General features: G+C 47.0%; 1 long non-coding RNA gene across 1 annotated transcript; it reads left to right on the top strand.

The window, feature by feature from the left end:
* The first annotated feature begins 8 nt into the window (after nt 1–8).
* Nucleotides 9–7,268, top strand: LOC102146494 (uncharacterized). The gene is made up of 5 exons (XR_012418501.1): nt 9–650; nt 1,156–1,217; nt 1,756–1,847; nt 2,937–3,144; nt 7,127–7,268. It is a non-coding gene; the product is annotated as an uncharacterized lncRNA (long non-coding RNA).
* The last annotated feature ends 18,431 nt before the right edge of the window (nt 7,269–25,699 follow it).

Raw genomic sequence — 25,699 nt, 5'->3', positions numbered from 1 at the left:
CATGCGGCGAAGTGCGGCGCTGCGTCTCCCGGCTGTGGGTGTGGTTGGTACTGAGGGCTCAGTGGGTGCCGCCCGCCTAGAGGGAGTGGAGGGGTGAGCACGTCAGCGGTGGGGGGCGCAGGTCCAGCTTTCTCCATTTTTTATTTATTTGATGGGGTAAATTTGAGCAAATTTCTCGACTTGTCGACATTTGTTATTAACTGAGCGGGAATTAGGAGACGAACCTGGTCCTCTCCGCACAGCCCAGCAGGTACGCCGCCTGTGTGCCTGTGGAGAACGGCGGCTCCTGTAGGGCCGACAGGTGTGGACCAAGTAGCTGTGAAATTTCTTCTGAAGAAAACGCACGAGGAGGACGCGAGTGAGCTCAGTGGAGGAGGGGCGCTACCCCAGGGGACGTCCCCATGCATGGGCTTGTGAACCCCGAATATCTGAGACGGTCAATTTAGAAAGTTTATTTTGCCAAGGTTGAGGACGCACGCCCGTGACACAGCCTCGGGAGGTCTTGACGACATGTGCCCAACGTGGTCGGGACACAGCTTGGTTTTATACATTTTAGGGAGACAGGAGACATCAATATATGTAAGATAAACGTTGGTTCCGTCGGGAAAGGCGGGACAACTCGAAGCAGGGAGGGGGCTTCCAGGTCACAGGTAGGTGAGAGACAAACTGTTGTATTCTTTTGGGTTTCTTTTTCTTTTTCTTTTTTTTTGCTCTGTCGCCCAGGCTGGAGTGCAGTGGCCGGATCTCAGCTCACTGCAAGCTCCGCCTCCCGGGTTCACGCCATTCTCCTGCCTCAGCCTCCCGAGTAGCTGGGACTACAGGCGCCGCCACCTCGCCCGGCTAGTTTTTTTTGTATTTTTTAGTAGAGACGGGGTTTCACCGTGTTAGGCAGGATGGTCTCGATCTCCTGACCTCGTGATTCGCCCGTCTCGGCCTCCCAAAGTGCTGGGATTACAGGCTCGAGCCACCGCTCCGGCCTCTTTTGGGTTTCATAGCCTCCCCAAAGGAGGCCATCAGATACGCACTTATCTCAGTGAGCAGAGGGGTGACTTTGACTAGAAGGGGAGGGGAGGCAGGTTTGCCCTAAGCAGTTCCCAGCTTTTTTCCCTTTAGATTAGTGATTTTTGGGCCCTCAGATTCATTTTCCTTTCACAGGCTAAGCAGCTTTAGGAACTGAAAGGTTCATGAGGCTGTAAGGAAGAGTCGAGTTTCTCCAGGTGAGCCTGGGCCACAACAGCACGCAGACCTGGGCGCCCACGAGGGGCTCCTGGGAGGGTTCGGGAAAGGGAGCCGTGAACCCTGACCATCTGAGATGGTTTCAGGTGATTTAGAAAGTTCATTTTGCCGAAGTTGAGGATGTGCACCCGTGACAGCCTCAGGAGATCCTGACGACAAGTGCCCAAGGTGGTCAGGGCACAGCTTGGTTTTAGGGAGACATGAGACATCAGTCAGTACATGTCAGAAGTACCTTGCTTCCATCCAGAAAGGTGGGGACAACTGGAAGCAGGGAGGGGGCTTCCAAGGTCACAGGTAGGTGAGAGACAAATGTTGCGTTGTTTTGAGTTTCTGGTTAGCCTCTCCAAAGGAGGCGATCGAATGTGCACCTATCTTAGTGAGGAGATAGGTGATTTGGAATAGAATGGGAGGCAGGTTTGCGTTGAGCCGTTCCCAGCTTGACTTTTTCCTTTAGCTTAGTAATCTTGGGGCCCCAAGATTTTCTTTTCACAGAGCCTATGACTAGATTTGCATTTTTAGATCCTGCGAGGAGGCTGCTACACACATGCAGAAGTCATGCTGGTGGCCTGGACTCCGAAGGGAGAGAAGTGGATTTGAGAGACATTTAGGAGGTAGGATTGCTGGGGCCTTGGTGATAGCTTGGTTGTGGAGGGTGGAGCAGGAGGGGTGTCAAGCAGATATTGCTGTTAGATTACCACCTGGGATATTAGGGAGAGTGAGTGGGCTGTTTTTTCTTTGTTAGGCAGAACTTGGTTTTGTGGTGCGGTAGGGTGCCTCAAACCAAAAGCCTGACTTCCTTGTATAGGCCAGACCCCACATGGCCGTTCCTGTGACTGCCAGGCCACTTTGAGGCTGAGAGAGGTGGTTTTGTCTGGCCTCTGCCCTGCACGTGTTTACGAATGACTTCTCTGTGTTGGCAGATTTGGGGGTCCACCATATAGGATCCTGTGAAGAGACCTCAAAGGTCTTTAATCCAATTTATAAAACATCTTTTTGTTCATTATATCATTTCCACAATCAAAGATGAATAAAATATACAGAGGTTTATTTAGTGAATAAGGTTGATGGTGCACCTGTGCTAGGCAGTGTTTTAGTTCGTTGAGACACCAAGGAGTTGAGCCAATCCTTTACTTTGGAGTTTTGTGTCTGTAAGTCCTGCTGTTGAGAGCTGTGTGTGTTAAAATGTCTGATTTGGGCAGGTGAGATCTGGGCCGTCTGTAAGGTTAGGTGAGAGGAGGTTGGTGTCCAGCAAGTATCCAGTGCCCCATCAACATCCCAGTTCTTGTCCACCAATCTTCCAGTTCTAGGACTGATGCGGAGGCCCTCAGAGGTACTTCAGAGGAAAAGTAGTGTGCTCTGTGGCTGTCTGTTTTGGAGTGTAAATTGTAAATCCCCTGCAAACAAGAAGTTGGAAACAAGTAGCGTTTCAGCTTGAGTTTCTTGTAAATGGCTTGCAGTTGTATGAACCAGAGCATGTATACCACAGGGCAACACGAGGGTCCCTCTATCACCATTTCTCCCAGTGGCCTAGGTGGGGATTTAAACAGAATAATGTGTGCAGCCTCATTGTGTGAAAGTCCAGTATTTTGTGCTTGGAGTGTCATCAGGGAAGGGCCCCTGACTTTGAAGGCTGCTGCATCTCGCTCCATGATAGGAGGCACAACGTGGCCTTGGTCTTACGAAGACCTTGGGTGCCACAGCTCACTTCAGCCCTGATGAGCCTGACGCAGGCGCTGGGTCCTGGTTCTGGAGGTGAGAATACACCCTGGGCCTCCACTGCATGGCTGCACTGTGAGCATTCAGGTGCTTGTTTGGGGACTGATACGGAGTCCTGTGCCAGATGCAGTGGTGCACACCTGGGAACCAAGGGTCCCTGCTTCTACTGGAGAATCTGGACAGATGTAAAAGGTAAGAAAGGCTGGGGGTAGGGGTTAGGGTTAAGGTTAGGCTTGGGGCTGGGGTTGGGATTGTGGCTGGGGTTGGGGTTGTGTTTAGTTTTATGATTAGGGTTTAGTGTTAGGGGTTAGGGTTTTAGTGTTAGCATTTTAGGGTTATGGTTAGGGGTTAGGGTTGGGGTTATGGTAAGGTGTTAAAGGTTAGGGCTAAGGTTTAGGGTTAGGGTTGGGGTTAAGGGTAAGGATTACAGCTTTTAGGGTTAGGGTGCTTGGCAAAATGGGTCCACCCTCTCCCAGGTAACTCTGGCTCTAGGCCCTCTTTTATGTCCTGGCCTGCCCCACCAGTCCCCTGTAGCCCTCTGCTGACCTAACCTCCACGCTGTACGTTCTTACTTATAAGTGGGACATAAGCTATGATGATGATTCCAAGGCCTAAGAATGATAAGTGGGCTTTGGGGACTTAGGGGAAAAGGTGAGAGGGAGGTGAGGGATAAAACCCTACACATTGGGTACATTGTACTCTGCTTGGGCTATGGGTGGACCAAAATCTCAGAAACCATCAATAAAGAACTTTAGCATTTAACCAAAACCACCTGTTCCCCAAAACTATTGAAATAAAATAAAATAAAATAAAATAATAACAACAGATGTCTTATTCCTTTGGTAGACCACATGGCCTAGCTCAAGAATTGAGTAAATACTTGTAAAATATAAGAATAAATGGAACAACTGGGTAAGCACAGCTCATGCAGAGATGTCCAGCCATTTCAGAAGTGTTAAGGTTCCAAGCAGTGTTCCCTGTGCAGGCCCTGGGGTACTGCATTTTTGGGGAGGCGCTGCCATCTCAAGCCTCCTTATTTATGGCTCATGTTCTAACCCTCACACAGCACATGCTTGTCTTTAAAAGCATCAAGGTGAAATAAACCACATGTTAATCAAGGTAGAATAAGTGGGCAATTAGAGAACCCACATAATTTAGTTGTATAATAGTAAGCTTCTGCTGCATATTTAAAGAAAAATAGACAAGATAATATTTTTTATAAAAAGTGCAAATTATTCAACTGTTTCTGAATACTCACTGCTAAAACTCCACACTGAAGCACTGCCCAGAATGGTGGCCCGTGAAGTGCTCTCAGTCTGGGACATGTTATTCCTCTTCTGTAAAAACTGCACCACTTTCAGACAGACTCTCAGGCAAAGACACAGAAAATTATCTCATTATTAGATTCGTGATCTTTTAGAGGTTTCCTATCACTGAGGTCATCTGAGCCAGTAGTTTTCAAAATGATTTGATGGCTTCATATCCTAAAATGTTGCATTTAAATTCTAGTTAAAAATAGTTTACTGTATTTTCCATTCTAAGACAGATTTTTTTTTTATGCTTTACTTTTTCTGGAATTAACCTGCATCTTCCAATTGATCCACTGCATTAAATATGATGAGATCTCTTCTGTTCTTCTAAAAAATTATCAATACATTTGTGATGAATATCGATTTAATAGCATCTCAGAATTTAAAACATCCAGGTTACAATCATTAACTCTTCTACAATATTTACATGCAAGAAGGTCATATTTCTTTCTTTTTATAAGTCAAATTATACCTAGCAGAAACTCACATGTGTGAAGATATGGAAGATTCCAATTCACGGAGGTTCCTCGTCATATTCTGTACCCGACACTGGAGGCTGGGATGGTGGCACTTCATGCTCCTCACCTTCCTGTCTCACTACTTTTCCTGAGACTGCCAACTGCTGGCCCTTTACTCTGAAGGGGGTGAGAGGACCACTGTCCTGGCACTGGGGAGGGGATGCTCCTCACAGCACGGGAAGTGCCAGGAAGGCAGCCGTCACATGCCGGAACCTTGGCCACACCAACCACATCTGGGGAACTGCATGTGACTAGGGCCTAGCCCATTAGGAATGCTTCTCTTCTGGAAATATCTCCCCGGCATCCTCATTTTGTTTTCCCATTGGCTAGTCCAGCTTAACTTAACGCTTAGATGATTCTAGATCTCCCTAGAAAATACCTAGGTGAGAGTTATCCAGGCAAATTCTCTTTTCCTCCTTTAAAACCATAAAGGCCATATGTGTGTGTGTGTGTGTGTGTGTGTTACAGAGAGGCCTAATCTGCAAAAGCACAGCTTGGCCTTCAGGAAATAGATGGGGAAAGGGAAAAGGGCTGCTTTATGATTTCCTTGTGCCTTCAAAGCACACACAAAGAAAATATCAGCTAGTACTTTCTCTAGTAATTCCATCTGTAACATTGAGCATTTAAAAGTTGTTATAATACATTTAAATACCTTGCCCATATAAGCGCATTATAAAATGTAGCATTAATGAAACAATTAAGTGTCCCAACTTAACCTATCTTCTTGTAAGCCATGAAATTAATTTCTCCCACTATCTCTATGAATTTGTTTACCATTTGTGCAAATATACCACTGAATAGAGATAGTAGACAATTTTTATTTTGACAGAAATCCACTCGTAAAATTACACACAAAAATTCTGCTATAACCTATGTGCATTGGCAGATGCAATTAAATGTGAGCCAAGGCCCATTTGTTCATGCATGTGTTTTTATGATTTTGTTCCTTTTTTGACTTATATTTATAATACAGAATGTGAGAAGAGTTAGCTCTTTGTAGTTATTTAGCTGGAAGACATAGAAAACTGTTCTAGAGGCCGGGCGCGGTGGCTCAAGCCTGTAATCCCAGCACTTTGGGAGGCCGAGGCGGGTGGATCACGAGGTCAGGAGATCGAGACTATCCTGGCTAACATGGTGAAACCCCGTCTCTACTAAAAATACAAAAAACTAGCCGGGCGTGGTGGCGGGTGCCTGTAGTCTCAGCTACTTGGGAGGCTGAGGCGGGAGAATGGCGTGAACCCCGGGGGCGGAGCTTGCAGTGAGCCGAGATCACGCCACTGCACTCCAGCCTGGGAGACACAGCGAGACTCCGTCTCAAAAAAAAAAAAAAAAAAAAAAAACTGTTCTAGAACCTTTAAAAAGCAGTTTCAGGAATTTTTTTAAAGTCCCTGAAATTACAAGTCAAGATATTATTTTAAATTATTATTCTTTTGAAACTCCTTTTGTGTATACATCAAGATTTATCAATAACATATAAACAAAGTAGGAAAGTATGGTTACCATATTTTATAATGGCACCTCATGTTGCTTATTTCTTCTATAATTAAGTCATAAATTGAGCTCACAAAAATATTTATATTAATGATTATCATTGGTAATGTTTGAGTTTTTCTTGTACATTTTTATGTAACAACAAAAAAAGTTTTTACTATTAAAAATGGTTTTAAAAAAACTGGAGCAAGCCTAACCTTAATTTTATAAATACAATAACCTGAGGCTCATCAGGGCTGGTGACTCTCACAGGCGCACACCCGGCATTGCTGGATATCGGCTCAGGATCCAGAATGACTTCGAACAATTCATGCTAAATTAATAAATGCACTTTAAAATAGGCCCATATTCGGGCGCCTGTAGTCCCAGCTACTCCGGAGGCTGAGGCAGGAGAATGGCGTAAACCCGGGAGGCGGAGCTTGCAGTGAGCTGAGATCCGGCCACTGCACTCCAGCCCGGGCTATAGAGCAAGACTCCGTCTCAAAAAAAAAAAAAAAAAAAAAAAAAAAAAAAAAAAGAAAAAAAAAGGCCCATATTAATCCCAAAGTAACTAAACCTGTGGATTTTGTAAAAGAAGGTGTTTATGAATGAGGACATGGCCTTTCGACATTAGTTCTGATTCTCCCCTTTCTAAAAGAATCTACAGTCTCTTTTCCCATTACGAGATTTCAGAGGAGAGCCTGGTGGCACTTACAGCAGACATCACAGATGTCTGAGTGTTTCGGTTGAGGACGGTAAAGGCTTTGTTTGTTTCATAAAACCTTTGTTTTCCAGGGGAGAAAACACAGGTTGAGTCTAAAGTCAATCCTCCCGCTGAAATATTTTAATGACGCTGAAAAAGGTTGTGTTTCGCAGGTGGAAGCGGAGCTGTGCAGTCCTGACTTCTGAGTGGAGCTAGAGGAGAATGATGTTAACGTGTTTGCACTCCTTGCTCAACTTTTAAATATAAATATACTTAAGCAATGCTTTTTAATGAGAATAAAATAGTTTAACAATGTTTATGCACCTATTTTAGTTATTACATTCTCTAAGCTATTTTTATCCTCACAACCATGGAAGCACTCCACCGTCTCCATTTCAGAAAGTAGACAGAAACTGAACAAAACTGTCCACTTTTAAAAAACATGATTTATTTCATTATGAAAGTTCATAGTTGATGTAATTAATACCTTTTTGTGGTCTTAATTCAATGGGTGTGGGCATCTGCACGCTGTCATGGGTCCACCGTTGTGGTGAAATCGCACACAGTGGTCTCACTGCCCTAAGCAGCCAGGGCTCTCTGCCTATCCATCCTTTCCTCTCCCCAACCCCTGTCAACCATTGATTGTTTTACTATCTTTGTAATTTTCCCTTTTCCAAAATGTCATGTAATTGGAATCATACAGTATGTAGCCTTTTTGGCTTCTTTCACTTAGTGGTATGCATTTTGGGTCCCTGTGTGCCTTTTCATGATTAGATAGCTGATTTATTTTCTCACTGAATGATATTCCATTGTCTGTAGGTACCAGAATTTATTTCTCCATTCACCTACTGAAGGACATGTTGGTTGCCTCCAGTTTCTGGTAATCCCGGGTAAAGCTCTGAACATTTGTGTGCAAGTTTGTGTGTGGACATAACTCTTGAAGGAATGACAAGGAAAGGTGTATTTGCCTGATCCCAGGAATCCATATAAACATCCATGATAACCCCACCTTTTTTTTTTGAATGTATGATTTGGATGAAACAAGAGAAAGAGATTGACTGTTGCTGAGTCCCTGCTGCAGTCCCGACACAGCTGGAGACACCCTGATCTCCTGCTCTCCTTATTTTGTTGATGCTTATGAGGACCATGTTGTCTGAGGAAGACGGTTCCCATCTGACTCTGCCCCTGGTGTGTCACGTGCCGGCCTTGTCAACACACAGGAGAACCTGACAGGGTGAGTGTTATAACCCCATCTATAGAAAAGGAAACGTCTCTAAAGTCTTTAGCATCTTGCCCGAGTTCGCACACTTAGCAGAGGCCTGAGTTTAGATGCAGCCCCGTCTTGCTCTTTGACAGCCTCAACACCACATGCCTTGGGTGACCCACGCAGTGAGTCACTGACAGCCCTCGTGACAGCCCATTGGCCTGTGGCACAGCACGGAGCAAAATGGCCCACTTACCTTTTCAGACATTCAGGCAATTTGTGATAGAGCGTATGCGGTCACTCCCAGTTAGTTCTGTTGTTCAGTTTAATAGAATACCTAATTCTATGTTTATTATGAATAAAGGGAGATTTCTTGTGGGTTTTTTTTTTTTTTTGAGACGGAGTCTTGCTCTGTTGCCCAGGCTGGAGTGCAGTGGCGCGATCTCGCTCACTGCAAGCTCCACCTCCCAGGTTCACGCCATTCTCCTGCCTCAGCCTCCCGAGTAGCTGGGACTACAGGCGCCTGCCACCATGCCCAGCTTTTTTTGTATTTTTAGCAGAGATGGGTTTCACCATGTTAGCCAAGATGGTCTCGATCTCCTGACATCATGATCCGCCCACCTTGGCCTCCCAAAGTGCTGGGATTACAGGCGTGAGCCACTGAGCCCGGCCTCTTGTGGTTTTTAAGAATATGAAGCATAACTATTTTGCCTACAGGTTGGAAGTTCCAATACTACAGGAAGCATAAGAGCAGGTTATAATGATGGGTCTTTTATAAGACTGAATTCACATCAAACTGAATCAGTAACTCCAGCCGTATGAACAGGGTGAGACATTAAACATTTAATGAAAAGAATTCCTTTCTTAGGTCACAGCAAGGACTAGATATATCTAATTATGCCCAGTAAGATGTATTGTGATATTTACAGTTAATCACTCATTTAATTCAAAGGGTATTTATTAATCGTCTGCTCTGGGCATAACATCAATTGAAAGCAATGTGTTCACATGGAAAAAAAAACTTACCTGAGGTGGCTGGGCACAGTGGCTCATGCCTGTAATCCCAGCACTTTGGGAGGCTGAGGCGGGTGGATCACCTGAGATCAGGAGTTTGAGACCAGCCTGACCAACATGGAGAAACTCCATCTCTACTAAAAATACAAAATTAGCTGGGCGTGGTGGTGCATGCCTGTAATCCCAGCTACTCAGGAGGCTGAGGTGGGAGAATCGCTTGAGCTTGAGAGGAGGTTGCAGTGAGCCAAGATTGTGCCACTGCACTCCAGCCTGGGCAACAAGAGTGAAACTCCATCTCAAAAAAACAAAAACAAAAACAAAAACAAAACTTACCTGAGGCTGTAAGTCAACTTTCCACAACCAGCACACATTTCTAATTTGAAATACATATCTAAAGCTTTGAATGCATAAATAGCTATCCCAATGTAGAACTAAGTCAATAGTTGCTTTGAATTGTTTAAATTATCCTGGGAATCGGAAAGATATGTCTACATGAAACAATAAAGATTATATTAGAATTAGTAAACTTTAGAAGACCATTTTAATCTTAATATATAAACATACTACCTAGGCACACTGCTTAAATATATCTGCAACCTACTATTTTTAGATTTAAGTAAATCATTAAACTTTAAAGTTGGTAAAGATTCCAGTGTTAGAGCTCTAGACTGTAAATCCTGAATGTTTTTCTAAAATTTTCGAGTTTTTATCTGGAAATACAGATTTTCCATGTCTCTAACAACTGCAAGAAATTTCACTTGGAGTCTGCACATAGTCAACTATGTGATGGCAACATCAGTGTAATAGATAGTATCACAAACATCCTGTGACTTTTATATGTATATTTTAAAATACTTTAAGTTCTGGGATACATGTGCAGAATGTGCAGGTTTGTTACATAGGTATACACGTGCCATGGTGGTTTGTTGCACCCATCAACCCATCATCTAAATTAGGTATTTCTCCTAATGCTATCCCTCCCCTAGACCCGAACCCCACAACAGGCCCTGGTGTGTGATGTTCCCCTCCCTGTGTCCATTTGTTCTCATTGTTCAACTTCCACTTATGAGTGAGAATGTGTGGTGTTTGGTTTTCTGTTCCTGTGTTGGTTTGCTGAGGATGATGGTTTCCAGCCTCATCCACGTGCCTGCAAAGGACATGAACTCATTGTTTTCTATGGCTCCATAGTATTCCATGGTGTATATGTGCCACATTTTCTTTATGCAGTCCCCAGCTAACTTTTGTATTTTTAGTAGAGATGGGGTTTCACCATGTTGGCCTGGCTGGCCTCAAACTCCTGGCCTCAAGAGATTTACCCGCCTTGGCCTCCCAAAGTGCTGGGATTACAGGCGTGAGCCACCACGCCCGGCTGAGGTCAAGTTTTGGAGTTTTATCTTGTTCTTTTATTGGGCCTTGTTTCTCTGTTTGTTTGTGTGCCTTGTAACTTTTTTTTTTTAACCGAGATTTGAATATCTAAAAAACGAATACCTCTTACAGTGTTTGCATAATGGCTTTATGCAGAGGAAGACCTTCACCAGTCGCCTGGCTGGAGTTCTAAAACTTCTTGAACCTGTTTTGATCTCTTGCTCTTCCTGGCATCTGGCTGCAGAACTGCGGCTCTAGTGTGCTTCTTCCCTCTGTTTTTAGTGGCTTCCAAAATTCCGGCGCTAATCCCATCAGTGCTTTGAGTCAGGTGAAACAGAAAGCAGCCCCCTGGGCAGCCCCCACACGAGTCCAAATGTTTGGTGAAAGATCAGCTCTTTTGTTTCTGTTCCAAGGGGAGAGCTTGAGCGTGAAGAATTTTCTCCTGATTGCTCTGTACTGTACGGCATAGGGGAGCAGCACTAATGGACACACCAAATGCTATGAATTGTCCTTCCTTTTTCACTGAAATCCCTTCTTGGTTTTACAATGGCCTAGGTGCTCTAATTTCTCAGCTTGTTTATAGGATGTTTAGAGGTATTCTGGTCGGTATATTGTTGTTAACTTGGTGTCTCTGTGAGGAAAGAAGGGGCTGTAGCTTTCTAGTCCATCGTCTATTGACATCTTACTATACAATATTTACTTACTTACTTAATGTATTTATTTTTGAGACAGGGTCTCCAGACACTGAGGTTTCCCAGACTGAAGTGACACAATCTTGGCTCACTGCAGCCTCCACCTCCCAGGCTCAGGTGATTCTACCTCCTCACCCTCCTGAGTAGCTGGGACTACAGTCACACGCCACCATACCTGGCCAATTTTTTTGTATTTTTTTCTTTTAATGGAGACAGGGTTTCACCATGTTGCCCAGGCTGCTCTCGAATTACTGCACTCAAGCAATCTGCCTACCTCAACCTTCCAAAAGTGTTGGGATTACAGGTGTGAGTCACCGTGCCCTGCCCTATGCAATTTTTAAATTTACGAGTTTTCAGATATTATCTAATGACTTCCTATTATGGTGAATGAAGATTTTTTTTTTTAGATGGAGTTTTGCTCTTGTTGCCCAGGCTGGAGTGTAGTGATGTGATGTCAGCTCACTGCAACCTCCGTCTCCTGGTTTCAAGTGATTCTCCTGCCTCAGCCTCCCGAGTAGCTGGGATTACAGACACCTGCCACCGCACCCTGCTAATTTTGTATTTTTAGTAGAGACGGGGTTTCACCATGTTGGCCAGGCTGTTCTCGAACTCCTGACCTTCTGATCCTCCCGCCTCAGCCTCCCAATGTGCTGGGATCACAGGCATGAGCCACCATGCCTGGCCCTGAACATTTTTTAAAATCTAAATTCTACCCGTTTCTCACACTCTTTGTTTTCCCAAATTGTTGGGAACAAGCCCCCAAATCTGGCCATAAACTAGCCCCAAAACTGGCCATAAACAAAATCTCTGCAGCACTGTGACATGCTCGTGATGGCCAGAATTAGTTCCATATTGGTGGAACACACAGTCAGCAGAGGTTTGAGAAGGGAGAATTTAGTCAACTGAGAAGTTCCCATGAAAGGAGCAAGAGCAAGATCACAGAGACACCATGAAACAAAAAGCCAGGAATAAGTTCCAACCCGAGGAGAACAGAGAGGCCTCAAAACCAAAGCTAGGATAAGAAACTTCTAGCTTAAGAGTTATCTTTCAGACAAAGAAGCCTGAGATTCCAACCCAGCTTCAGAGAGTACTCACTCAAAGTGTTACTCAAACTGGAGGCTTTTTAATGACTTAGCCATGCATGCAAAAGGCATTCCCTAAGGTGGCACAGAAGATGGAGCCCCCATATCCAAAGAGAGCCAAGGAGAAAGAAAGACCCCTGTTGCCAGAGCCAGTGGGCAAAGGCAACAGAGAAAGAGACAAGGGTCCTTATGGTATGAGACCCTTGCAGATTTAGACTTATACAAACTCCCAAGAACTGGCAGGATGACAGCCGTAAATGGGGTACCAACATTTCTACTCATTGGATTACAAGTTCTCAGGCATCCAAAATGATTAACAAAATGAAGATTTCTAGGGCTTCTGTGGGAGAGTATGGAAGGTTTTTTGAACTTTTTAAAGCTGTCAAATGAAGAATGATGAGCTTCATAAATTCGGAAAGGAGAGATTTCATTTTTTTTTTTTTTTTTTAAGTCAGAGTTTCACTCTTGTTGCCAAGGCTGGAGTGCAGTGGAGTGATCTTGGCTCACTGCAGGCTGCACCTCCCAGGTTCAAGCGATTATCCTGCCTCATCCTCCCTAGTAGCTGGGACTACAGGCATGCACCACCGTGCCCAGCTAATTTTTGTATTTTTAGTAGAGACGGGGTTTCACCATGTTGGCCAGGATGGTCTCGACTCTTGGTCTCAGGTGATCCACCCGCCTTGGCTTCCCAAAGTGCTTTGATTACAGGCATGAGCCACTGCACCCAGTGAGAGATTTATTTCCTGTAAAGGGTTGCAGCCTGCAGGATAGTCCTGAGAGGCTGGGAAGCATAACCTCCAGCCAGAAGTCAGAAACAGACACTTCAAGGGAGAGGTAAAGGAAATAGTAATGTATACTGAGTGACGTGGCCAAATACACATACTTAATAAGCTCTAGGAGGAGTCATGCGTATTTCTGAAAGGAGAAATGCGTGCATGCGCAACTGAGTTTCTTGCTCCTTCATGGGTCCAATGTACAAAAAAATGGCAGTGTTAACATGATCCCAGGGTGGAGTTTTCAGCCCTCTGACATTAAAAGGTGAAGCAGAGGATATGAAAACTCGCTCTGTGCATCCTGTGTACGCTGTCCAGAACCTCTCCGTCATGGGTGGTCTCTTATCAGGCAAGAGAGGAGAGGCAGCTTCAGGCAGTTGGTTGAAATCAGTGGTGGAGTCTTTTGAAAGGCTTGTTTCCATTAAATCCTTAGGGAAGAAAGCCTCATCATGGTTAGCAAAGGAGGGGGTACAACGAGGTGTATCTGACCCGTCATCCCATCCTGCCCAACTTGTAATAGGGGAGGAAAAATAATTTTCTCTCTACCTTTACGGAATTCTAAGATGGGACCCTCTGTAAATCCGAGAACTCAGTTTTGAAAGTCACTCAGGGATCCCCTCAGCCAAGAGTGGGTCTGTTCACTCAGTTGGGAGCTTAGGATTTCATTTTCATTTATCAGTGCTAATGGGAATGAGTAGGCTGTCTTCCTGGCAGCTGAATTTGAAAGAAACTCCTTGGATTGGGTTAATGGCAGCTGTATTTTCTGGGAGCTCTGCTATAATTAGACAAAGTAAGTTCTGGTAAGATTTCTTTCTTTATCTTTGGTATCTCAAATGTTTTCATTTAAATAATCTTTATAACAACTTTTTTTTTTTGAGACAGAGTCTTGCTCTGTTGCCCAGGCTGGAGTGCAGTGGCATGATCTTGGCTCACTGCAAGCTCCACCTCCCAGGTTTATGCCATTCTCCTGCCTCAGCCTCCTGAGTAGCTGGGACTACAGGTGCTCGCCACCACACCCGGCTAATTTTTTTTGTATTTTTTTTTAGTAGAGACGAGGTTTCACCACGTTAGCCAGTATGGTCTCGATCTCCTGACCTCGTGATCCACCTGCCTCAGCCTCCCAAAGTGCTGGGATTACAGGCATGAGCCACCGTGCCCGGTCCCTATGACAACTCTTGATGTCTGAGTGGGTTCCCACACAGTCATCTGTTATAAGACTTTCTGATTCCTTTTTTTCCTTTGGTCCTTATGAATAGGGCTTCTGTACGTAATCGCATGGTAGCTTTTGTTTGGAAATAATAGCAAAGTAGCTGTCAAAATACTTATGAATGTGATTTTTGGATTGTAAGGTGAGACTTGTTTAACTTTGGGAAAAACTGCCCAACTTGTAATAGGGGAGGAAAAATAATTTTCTCTCTACCTTTATGGAATTCTTAGATGGGACCCTCTGTAACAAATTACAGATTAAGATGAGAAAAAAGTAGACAAGTTTAAAAACATGTATACCTTATGGATACATGGGAGATACTCAGGGAAAAATGAGTAAATCCCCAGCAGGTGGCTTTCAATGAAGTGTAAATGCTATCTTCAACTTAAAGAAAGAAGGTTTGAGGCTCAGTAGTGGGGAGTTAACAAGCAAAAGCACAGTAGACAAGGGTAAGTTTTCTTATACAGACTTAACTCCATGCGTTCTCTGTTGGTAAGACTCTTTAGTGATTTAGTCATCCTTCTCTTCTTGGTTGGTGCCGAGAGAGAGAGAGAGAGAGATATATATATATCTTTTAAATGGGGATTTCTTTTATAGATGTAAATTTTCCTTACACAAGGGTAATTTCTACTCCGTTTGCAGAACTTCCTTTTTTAGCATTTTTTTCAAAGTAATCAGCTCAGAATAATTCTTATGCCAAAGGGACATATTTTGGGGTGGCATATTCTGGTTTCCTACCATCATATTTTGGGGTGGCATATTCTGGTGTTACACACTGTCTTCCACCAGCAATGAAAAGAGTTCTTGTTTTTCCTCCAGCAATTTGTGATTTTTTTAGAGTTTAGCAGTTCTAACAGATATAGACCAGCCGTGCTATCTCATTGTGGTTTTCAGTTCTGTAGTACATTGAGCATCTTTTTGTATGTTTACTTGCCATCCGTAGATCGTCTTTGGTGAGGTGTCTGTTCAGAACTGTGTGCATTTTTAATTGAGATGTTTAACTTATTGTTTAGTTTCAAGAATTTTGTCTATATTTTGAATACAGATTCTCAGATCTGTATTTTGCCAATTTTTTTTTTTCAATATGTGGCTTGTCTTTTTGTTCCCTTAACAAGGTCTTTCCCAGAGTATAAACTGTAAATATTAAGAAATCCACATTGTCATTTCTTCTGCGTGTATCAACCTTGTGTGTCATTTGTTAAAATTCATGACCAAACCCAAAGGCACATGGCTTTTCTTCCATAGTTTCTTCTAGAAATTGTATAGTTTTGCATTTTTAGTGTAAGGATTATTTTGAGTGATTATTTGTGTAAGTTGTAAAGTTTTCATCTACACGCATATCATTTCCTATGGTTTCCAATAATCGTTCCCTCACTATTTTTGGGAAAGACACAGGGTAGTGGGCTCTGTTAGAGCAGATAGATGGCTAGACATGAACAGGAGGGGGAGCTCCTGGAAAAGGGAAAGTCTGGGAAGGCTCACCTGGAGGGACCAGAAAAATTCACATTTAGTGGCATCTGTAATGCTGGAGCAGATGGGCACTTGTGAATTGCGGGTAGGAGGGAGACGAGGTACCTATGCAGAAAGAAACACCCTAGAAATCCTCTTAAGATGCCCCAGTCATCATTCACTCTGCAGTAATAATGTCACAATATTGCTAGCTACATGCTGATAAGGACAAAGGGGACATTCTTCAAAGAAACCTGGCACCATAAGTACAGATTAGGGCAGAGAAGCACATTGAAAACAGATAAATGCAGTAGGTCCAAATGTGACCGCCGTCAGCCTGCCTGGGATGGCGGGAAGGAGCCTGGTGCCAGAATGGATTTGGATGGATCACCACACATGTGCCTCAACCAAGAGTGAGGAGGTCCCACAAGCCTAACTGGGGCAAGTCGGGGACCTAAGGCAGTAGCAGGAAAAGCAGACAAAGAAAACAGGGGGAGACTTGAGACAGAGGCAGGAATGTGAAGAAGTCCAAACTAAAATTCTCTGCACAGGACTCTCAGGCTGCTTTCCTGCACGATCAGCCTACTCCTATTTTTCTACAATGAGCTCTTCACACTGTATTTTTTTGAATGAAGTTATCTGCCATGTTTGTATTGCCTCTTGGTGAAAACCTTTCTTCCAAGTTAGACAAGAACTGGGACATCAATTTCCAGAACCGATGGCGATTAATAACTGGCGCTCCGACTTTAAGTGGTGCAGGAGGCGGCCTTTAGGGGGCGCCAGCCCTCACACGTGGAGCAAGAGGGCCCTGCATAGTCCCCATCTGCCTGCAGGTGTTGTGCTGCGACGACACTGCCAGCAAGAGGGCCGGGCAGTGTCCCAAGCTTCCAGCAGGGGGCGTACGACGACTATACTGTGAGCAAGAGGATCCTGCAGTGTCCTTAGCTGCCAGCAGGTGGCGCTCGGCCATCACACCATGAGCAAGAGGAGCCTGCAGTGTCCTGGTTGGCAGCAGGGGGCGTGCTGCCACTCCACTGTGAGCAAGAGGATCCTGTAGTGCCCCCAGCGGCCAGAAGGGGGCGTGCCCCCACTACAAGGCAAGCAAGAGGGCCCGGCAGTGTCCCCAGCTGCCACTTCACTTGGAGCAAGAGGGCTGGGCAGTGTCCCCAGCTGCCAGCATCAGGAGTGCTGCTACTATACTGTGACCCAGAGAGCCCTGCAATGTCCCCAACTGCCAGCAGGCGGCGCGCCGTCACTATACTGCGAGCAAGAGGGCCCTGCAGTGCCCTGGCGCCAGCAGGGGGCGCTGGCCAGCACTGTAAGAAAGAGGGCCTTGTAGTTGCTCTAGACGCCAGCAGGCGGCGCAGTGGCACAGCACCGTGAGCAAGACGGCCCTGTAGTGCGCGGCTGCAAGCAAGGGGCACCCGAGCCCGACTTTTCAGATTACTGATGTTCCCCCGTCTCTGCGCCGCTCCCCCGGCGCCGTGCGTCTGCACCGCGCCCCCTTAGGCCCACGAAGCGTGCGTCTCCGCGCCTGCGCCACCGCCCCCCCAACCCCCCGCCCCCCCAACCCCCCGCCCCCCCAACCCCCCGCCCCCCCAACCCCCCGCCCCCCAACACCCCGCCCCCCCAACACCCCGCCCCCCCCAACACCCCGCCCCCCCCAACACCCCGCCCCCCCCAACACCCCGCCGCGACGCGCGGGCGTGCTACCCTGCGCCTGCGCCGGCCTGCGCCTGCGACTCTGGGCCTGCGCCGCGCCGGCGCGCCACTCTGCGCTTGCAACTCTGCGCCGTGCAGGCGCGCGACTGTGTGCCTCCGCCGCGCCGGCCTGCGACTCTGGGTCTGTGCCGCGCCGGCGCGCGACTCTGCGCCTGCGCCAGTCTGCGACTATGCGCCTGCGACTCTGCGCCGGCCTGCGCCGCGCCGGCGTGCGACTCTGCGCCTGCATCGCGCCCGCCTGCGACTCTGCGCCTGCGCCGGCCCGCGACTATTCTCCTGCGACTCTGCGCCTGCGCCGGCCTGCGCTGCGCGGGCCCGCAACTCTGCGCCTGCGCCGTCCTGCTCCGCGCCGGCCCACGACTCTGCGCCCGCCCCGGCCTGCGACTGTGGGCCTGCGCCGCGCAGGCCTACGACTCTGCGCTTGCGCTGGCCTGCGCCGCGCCGGCCTGAGACTCTGCGCCTGCGCCGGTCTGCGCCGAGCCGGCCTGCGATTCTGCGCCTGCGCCGCCCCGCGACTCTGCGCCTGCGCCGCCCCGGCCTGTGACTCTGCGCCTGCGCCGCGCCGGCGCTGTGCCTCTGCGAGGGCGGAGTTGTATTGTCTTCATCACAGATCCAGAAAGCATCACGAGGGCGGAACTGTGTTCTCCTTTGCGCAGACCTCGGGGGTACCGCGAAGGGGTAGCAGCGTTCTCCTCAGCCCAGGTCAGCACGTGGGGTGCACCGCGAGGGCGGGGCTGCGTTCTGCTCAGCACAGACACTGGGTACACCGCGAAGGCGGAGCACCGTTCTCCTCAGCCTCGCTTTGGGGCAACGCGGGGCCATATCCACGGCGAATAAACTCCTTTCTGTTTGTAGCCTTGAGTAATGAAGGTCAGAGACTAGTTAGAATGGTTCAGTGTGGAAAACGAGAAACCAAAAGCCGCTCTGAATATTGCGCACCGAGGTTCTCCCCACCCAGGGCGAGGCGGCCTCAGTGCGAGGTCCACACCGTGGCCCGGAACACAAATGCAGCATACGCAGACATGACACCCCAAAGACGACACCCCCAGTGCTCACGGAACAAGTACCTCTAATGCTAATGCACTGCCTCAATAGAAAAGTTAATGCAAGATCTGCATTCCCCACGCTGCCCTGGAGTGCTAAGACAGCGATCATAATAACACTGACGTAGTCAATGCGAACGTAGCAATAGGGTTAGGGTTTAGGTTAGAGTTAGGGGTGGGAGATAGGGGTTATGGTTTAGGGCTAGGGCTAGAGTTTTAGGGTTAGGGTTTTAGGGTTAGGGTTCGGGGTTCGGGTTAGGGCTAGGGCTAGGGGGTTAGGGTTACAGTTAGGGGTTCGGGTTAGTGTTAGGGTTAGGGCTAGGGGGTTAGGGTTAGGGGTTAGGGCTAGGGTTAGGGGTTAGGGTCAGGGTTAAGGGTTAGGCTTAGGGTTATTGTTAGGGTTTTAGGGCTAGGGTTAGGGTTAGGGGTTAGGTGTTAGGGTTTAGGGGTAGGGGTAGGGGTTGGGGTTAGGGTTAGGGGTTGGGTTAGGTTTAGGGTTAGGGTTAGGATTTAGGGTCAGGGTTAGGGTTTAGGGTCGTTGGGGTTAGGGGTTGGGGTTAGGGTTAGGTGTTATGGTTAGGGCTTAGGGGTTTGGGTTAGGGTTAGGGGTTAGGGTTGAGGGTGAGGGTTAGGCGTTAGGGTTAGTGGTTAGGGGTTAGGGTTAGGGGTTGGGGTAGGTTTTAGGGTTAGGGGTTAGGGTTATGGTTAGGGCTAGGGCTAGGGTTTGGGTTTGGGTTAGGGTTGGGGTAGGGGTAGGGTTAGGGTTAGGTTTTAGGGTTAGGGTTAGGTTTTAGGGTTAGTGTTATGGTTAGAGGGTTAGGGTGGTTAGGGTTACAGGGTTAAGGTTAGGGTTAAGGGTTACGGTTGGGTTTAAGGGTTAAGGGTTTTAGGGTTAGGGGTTACGGTTATGGTTGGGTTAGGGTTAGAATTAGGGGTTAGGGTCAGGGTCAGGGATCAAGGTTAGGGGTTAGGGTTAGGGTCTGGGTTAGGGGTTAGGTGTTAGGGTATTGGTCAGGATGAGGGTGATGGTCAGGGGTTAGGGTTAGGGGTTGGGGTTTAGGGGTTGGGGTTAGGTTTAGGAGTTAGGGTTAGGAGTTAGGGTTTTAGGGTTAGAGTTAGGGTTTTAGGGTTAGGGTTAGGGTTGTGTTAGGGTTTGGGTTAGGGTTAGCGGTGGGACAGGGCTTCGTCCCTCAGCTCACCTGAGACATATACCTATATGATTGCTTCCTCTGCCCTGTGTAAAATGCAGCTTCACTGAGCCACAGTAAGGTGTAAGTCACTATTCCTCTACCCCCACTCACAAGTCAGTTGTGTATTCACCGAAACGCTTATGAAAGACTCAAAACAATGCAATCTTTTGTCTCTCGTCTACCTATATGCTGGAAGGCCCCCACCTTTGTGTTTTCCTGCCTTTCCAGATGGAACTCTGTTTCTGAAAAACAAACAAACAAAATGTGGTTTTGAGACATTTGGATGTGGGAGGTCTTCTTGCAGGCCAGATGTCAGACCCTTGCCTGAGACGGCGGTGGGGCCACCAAGGAGATGGTGGCCCTCATGCTGCCCCAGTCTCACTCCTACAGGCTCACCCCCAATCTGGCCCACGATGCAATGCGACTACAGAGAAGTGGGACATACTCACTGTAGGTACTGCTGATACTCATGCGCATTCTTCCCATGAACAGCATGAACGTTGACCAACTCCAGCGTAATGAGGAACAGGATCAGGCTGAGCACAGGGGACAGTAGTCTGATACTAAAAACAGATGAAAGTAAATTCAAACGTGAGGAATGTTGGTATTTTCCACCTTCATCAGGAAAAAGATGTTTCACCTCATCAACATCCTTAAGTCCCAACTTCTTAAAAAATAATTTTCCTAATCCTCAGAGCCCAATGCCTGCTTCCAGTCCCCAGACCCGTGGCTGGTGGGAGTGCCCAGTGTAGCCCTTGCTCCTGGCCCATCCTGCACGTCCGCATTCCTTGCTCATCAGTCATCATCTGAGACTCTCAGACATCTGATGGTCTACGTCAGGGCTGCCAGGGGCTCTGCACACTCACGGAGCACCTGGCAGGCCCAGTCTGCACCCAGCAGCCCCCCTGCGCCCTGCCCTCTGACATCTAGGGAGGGACTCTCACTAGAGGAAAACAAATGGCCTCAATACAAAAGCAGGCTCAATGCCACCAGATTAAAGAAATCCCAACTAAAGTAAGATCTTATTTTTCCTGTGAAACTAGTTGAGATATTTAAGAATATTCTGGTTTTGGAGAGTGGTAATAACAGAATGACCTTGTCTTATAAACTGCTGGTAAGAGTGTAAATTGAGTAGCACCCTTCTGGAGGGGAATCCAGTGATATCTATTTAAAGCTTTAAAAACACAGATACCACTCAACCCAAAAGTTCTAGAAATGTATCCAAAATGGTCATTTCTTAAGGATGTAGCACATTCTAAAATATACACTGTAAGTAAAGGAACCATAATGCTGTTAATCTGCTATTAAGTTAATCTCTTGTTATATTTTAAATCCAAATCCAGTTAATCCGCTGTTATACTTTAAATCCAAATATTCATTTAGGTAGATAGAACCCACATTTCCATAGGCCAAATTACAAACACTATTTAAAATAGTATGTACTATAACTTTCTATGAAAATCAGCATGGGGAGACCTCACAGTCCTCAGATAACATCATTTCATTCAACACCGTTTCATCACAACATCAGTGAGAAAAGAAATCGATACACCGTGAGGGCCATGGTCTGTGTGGAGAAGCACGTTCTGCATGGGTTTTCTCCCATCCCCCAGTTTCCTCCCACATCCCAGAGCCGTGCACATTAGGTGAACTGGCATATCTCCATGGTCCCAGAGTGAGTGTGGGTGTGTGACTGGCCCTGCAAAGGAACCACGTCCTGTCCAGGGTGGGTCCTGCCTTGTACCCGGAGCTGCTGGGATAGGCTCCAGCCACCTACAACTCTGAACTGGAATGAACAGGTTGGAAAATGAATGAATGAATGAATGAATGAATGAATACAAATTATAAGAACTTGTAAAGTCTACCATCATCATGCAAGTGCTCGACAGTGCATGTCGGTACAAAAGTGCTCAGTGACCCACACATTTGTTCCTGTTGGTGCTGGAGCTGTGGGTGGGGGGAAGGGGGCGGGCCTGGGGAGGTCTCGCTCCGCAAACATTTACTGCCTCATTTAACCACCACAGGACTGCCGGACTGCCGTCACTCACTGCCTCGCCAAACAGTGAGTAGTTCTCACTTGTTTTTATTCATCTTTCTTAAATGTCCATAGAGCTCATATGTGCCTCAATGTTTAACACTGTAAGTGTTTTGGGTCTTTCTTTAGAAGTTTGGCAATATTTTTATGACCAGAAACATGCTGTGGGAACTTAACTTTTGTTTCCACCATGCAATGAAAATAAATCTCAGTACCCCAAACTCACTAAGCCAAAGGGAAAAGTCAAGCTGGGAACTGCCTCAGGCAAACCTGCCTCCCATTTTATTCCTAAATAATGTGGCTACAAGAGAAAAAAGCTACATACAGACCTCCCTCACAGTTTGTCCACAAGGAAATGCCTCGTGGGCCTCAAGATCTCTACCCGGAAAGACTTCTGCTGAATTTCACCCTGGCAATGCAGTTGCCAGCTGATCTTCCCAGGGGTGGGACAGGGCGTCATCCCTCAGCTCACCTGAGACAAATACCTATATGATTGCTTCCTCTACCCTGTGTAAAATGCAGCTTTACTGAGCCACACTAAGGTGTAAGTCACTATTCCTCTACCCCCACTCACAAGTCAATTGTGTATTCACCGAAAGGCCTCTGAAAGACTCAAAACAATGCAATCCTTTGTCTCTTGTCCACCTATAACCTCGAAGGCCCCCACCTTTGTGTTTTCCTGCCTTTCCAGATGGAACCGATGTACACCTTACACCTACTGACTGATGTCTTATGTCTCCTTAAAACGTACAAAAATGTATAAAAGCGAGCTGCGCCCCAAGTACCTGGGGCACATGCTGTCAGGATCTCCTGAGGCTGTCACAGCACGTCCTTAACCCTGGGAAAGTAAACTTTCTAAAAGGATTGAGACCTGTCTCAGATACGTTGGGTTCATACTCTCAGTTGTGAACTCCAAGTATATCAACACCTGTCGATGGGTTCAGTGAGGGGCCTACTGTGTGTGTCTTCAGTGGGGACTGGAACTGCATCTGTGACAACTTCCGGCCCCACAGTGCCCCTCTAAAACAGAAAAGTGAGCGCACACCTACTCCATATACGCAGGTAGTTCTGCCGCTGGCGAGACTGCAGCATCCTTTCCACCCACTGCCTGTGTCTCAGCTCCGAGGCAATGGTGACCTGGCCAGACACGTGGTGACACTGCTTGCCGATGCTTTGGAGCACAACCAGCACTTCCAGCACAATCCTGGGACAGAAGAGGGTAGGAAAGGGTGTGCTGCAGAGCTCACGGAGCAGCTGGGGCCACCTGCAAACAGAGCCAGACTTGGAGCAGGCATTGTGATCCTCACCTGTACCTCACTCTCCTGTACCTGCAAGGCTGCGGCTTTCTGGGAGCCAGAACTAGCTGCGTATCACTGGTGGGTCTGCAGGGACAACCGTGACATGCGGCAAGTGTTAATTAAATACACTGAATTGTGGCAAACAGAATGTGACATTCACAGCCTCATCAGATGTGCCACGCTTGCACAGAGATTGTCAAAACTGATCTCATAATTCCTCTTGGAGTAGTAACAGTGAGATTCTAAGACTACTTTATAAAATCTAAAACATAGAAAATGTCTAAGTTTGCTATGCTAATCTGCAGAATCAATGTTTTAACAGTTGTCCTGGAACTTACGTCTCAGTAGGAAGATGATCCAAGTCCTTTAAAACACAATGATTCTCAGGCACATGGTGATACAGCTCATCCGTCATTTTTGTAATTAAACAGTGGCTGGCATTTGTTTCAGAATTATCTTCTAATCTGAAACATAGAAAATATTTAAAGATACATGACAATTAAAATGCCCACATTAGGGCCCATGCACAATAATGGTTAATGGTTCACTGAGCAGCAACCTGACTGTGAATCTTAGTTTCCCCAAATATAAAATGTAAAAAGCCACCATCACGGGACAGTGGAGAAAGAAACGATGCCCCATGCGAAAAGCAAAGTCCAATGATGACTGATGACGAGACAATGAACAACCTGCGTATTCCTCCTGCTGAACAAGTATGTCTGCTGTTGTCTACGATTCCAGAATGCATGTCTCCATCCCCACTTCTCTCCTGAGCTTCAGACCCATCTTTCTTTCTGCCTACTCAGTAGTTCTCATGGACGCCATTGTCTACCCACAAAACCTGCCCCTCGTTCCATGTTCAGTCTCCACCAGGGCCCCAGGCCAGCTGGAAGATTGCATTCAGCATCACTTGCAGCTCCTCACAGCCACCAAGGCCCAGAAATTCCTCCTTCCCCTTTTATCTTCCAACAGCCTCGCTAAAGAAGAAATGCTGCTGAAACTAACAGTACCAGACAAGCTTGATGTCAGCCAGGCCCCAGGATGCCACGTACCTGACTGCTTCCCAAGTGGGTTCTTTGGGGAAAGGCAGCAGAGCCCAAACCCTGATACTCTCCTCAAAGCTCAGCATCTGGGATGAAATGTTTTATTGACTTTGTAGATTTCACGGTAACTTCCTAGAAAATCTGTTTTTAGATTGTTATGGATGTTACATCACTCTCTAGAAAATACGTATCTATAAAATTATTACAAATTCTAAACATTTTAAAACCAGAGGGCGGGTGTCAGTTCTTCAGTACAGATGGGGGAAGGCTGGGGAAACTACCAGGGGATTGGTAGGAAGTGAACGTCTGGGGTGGCTATGACCATATCCACAGGTTCTTTCGACACCTGCCATTGAGAGGGAGGACCCCACCAAATCTGCACGAGCTCTGATGACTGGCCTGGAACCAGCAGAACACAGCAGGTGTGAAGATGCTGCGTGTTATGCAAAGCCATGTGAGAGGCGCAGGTGCCTCTCCAGTTCAGGCCGCGCTCGGGGTGCAGCCACTGTCACCTTGAGACTGTCCCTGCAGGACCCCCATGAAGCCTCCGGCCAACTTCCAGTCTTCTCAGACGCAACATCCACGAAGCCCTGGGGGACCACAGCCGTCCACACCCAGGCCAGGCCACAGGACAGATCCCTTGGCAGATGCTCCCCATTTCTAACCCACTAGCACATGAACAAGTCAAACGGTGGCTGCTGACACCACGGAGCGTGAGTGGTCTCAACAGCAGGAATAACCGAAGCCCAGGATGCAAAGCTGCCTGAATACCTGTGAGATGCCAGGAGGGGGACAGGAAGTGGTAAGGACCCAAATAGCCACCGTGGGGCGCAGGAGAGGATGGTCTGGAGCCTCAGCAGCTCTGGTTGGAAGACAAAGCCTGCCTTCTTGAAGCTCCTCTTCCTTCCTAAGTCTTCCCTCCTCCCTACCTGCCCACCTCTACCTTCCTAAGGGCTTGCGCTTGGAAAGCATGGCAATCCCCACTGGTAAAGCTGATCTGCGGCGCCAATGGGGAATGGCATCCGACCAGTGCAGCCCGATGCTCTGCCTCCAAGCCACACCTCCAGGAGGCTGTTTTCCCAACTTCACTGCTGACAACCCCCTTCTGACAGTATTTTCCTTAAGGCATTCTCAAGGAGGCCTCCGACTTCTCAAGGCACCATTTCTTTAAAGCGCCTTTGCAAATCTCTCCTGACCCGCTGTGTGTTGATTTTACAGCTTCCTTTTAGAGGTAGTCTCATTTATGAATTTTCACCTGCACAGCTGTCACGATGCTTATATTCTTGGGGACTGTCTTTTTCATCCCCTTGCACTACCCTTGTATCCTCCCGTATGTAGAATAAAACACCTTCACTGATTGCCAAATTGGAACTTCCTGGCAGAAATGCTTAAAAAATTGTTTGTTTCAGTAAGTTAACAAAAGCTAGTCCGTGTAGGAGAAGAAAAACTGACATTACTCACCACTGACAAATAAAAACTGCTCCCAGCTCTGCGTTACTGCCTACAGCAATAAAAGCCTGGCACGGGATTCAGCAAAAACACTTCCCGGTGCTCATCCATTTAACACTAAAAACCTCAGTGCCATCAGCACTGCATTACTTTCAACAGCGAGACACGGAACTTGAGGCT

This window comes from Macaca fascicularis, chromosome 10 (genome assembly GCF_037993035.2).
Source record: "Macaca fascicularis isolate 582-1 chromosome 10, T2T-MFA8v1.1".
NCBI lineage: Eukaryota > Metazoa > Chordata > Mammalia > Primates > Cercopithecidae > Macaca > Macaca fascicularis.
Note: the sequence above shows the minus strand (reverse complement) of the source record. Positions and strands in the feature narration are given on the sequence as shown.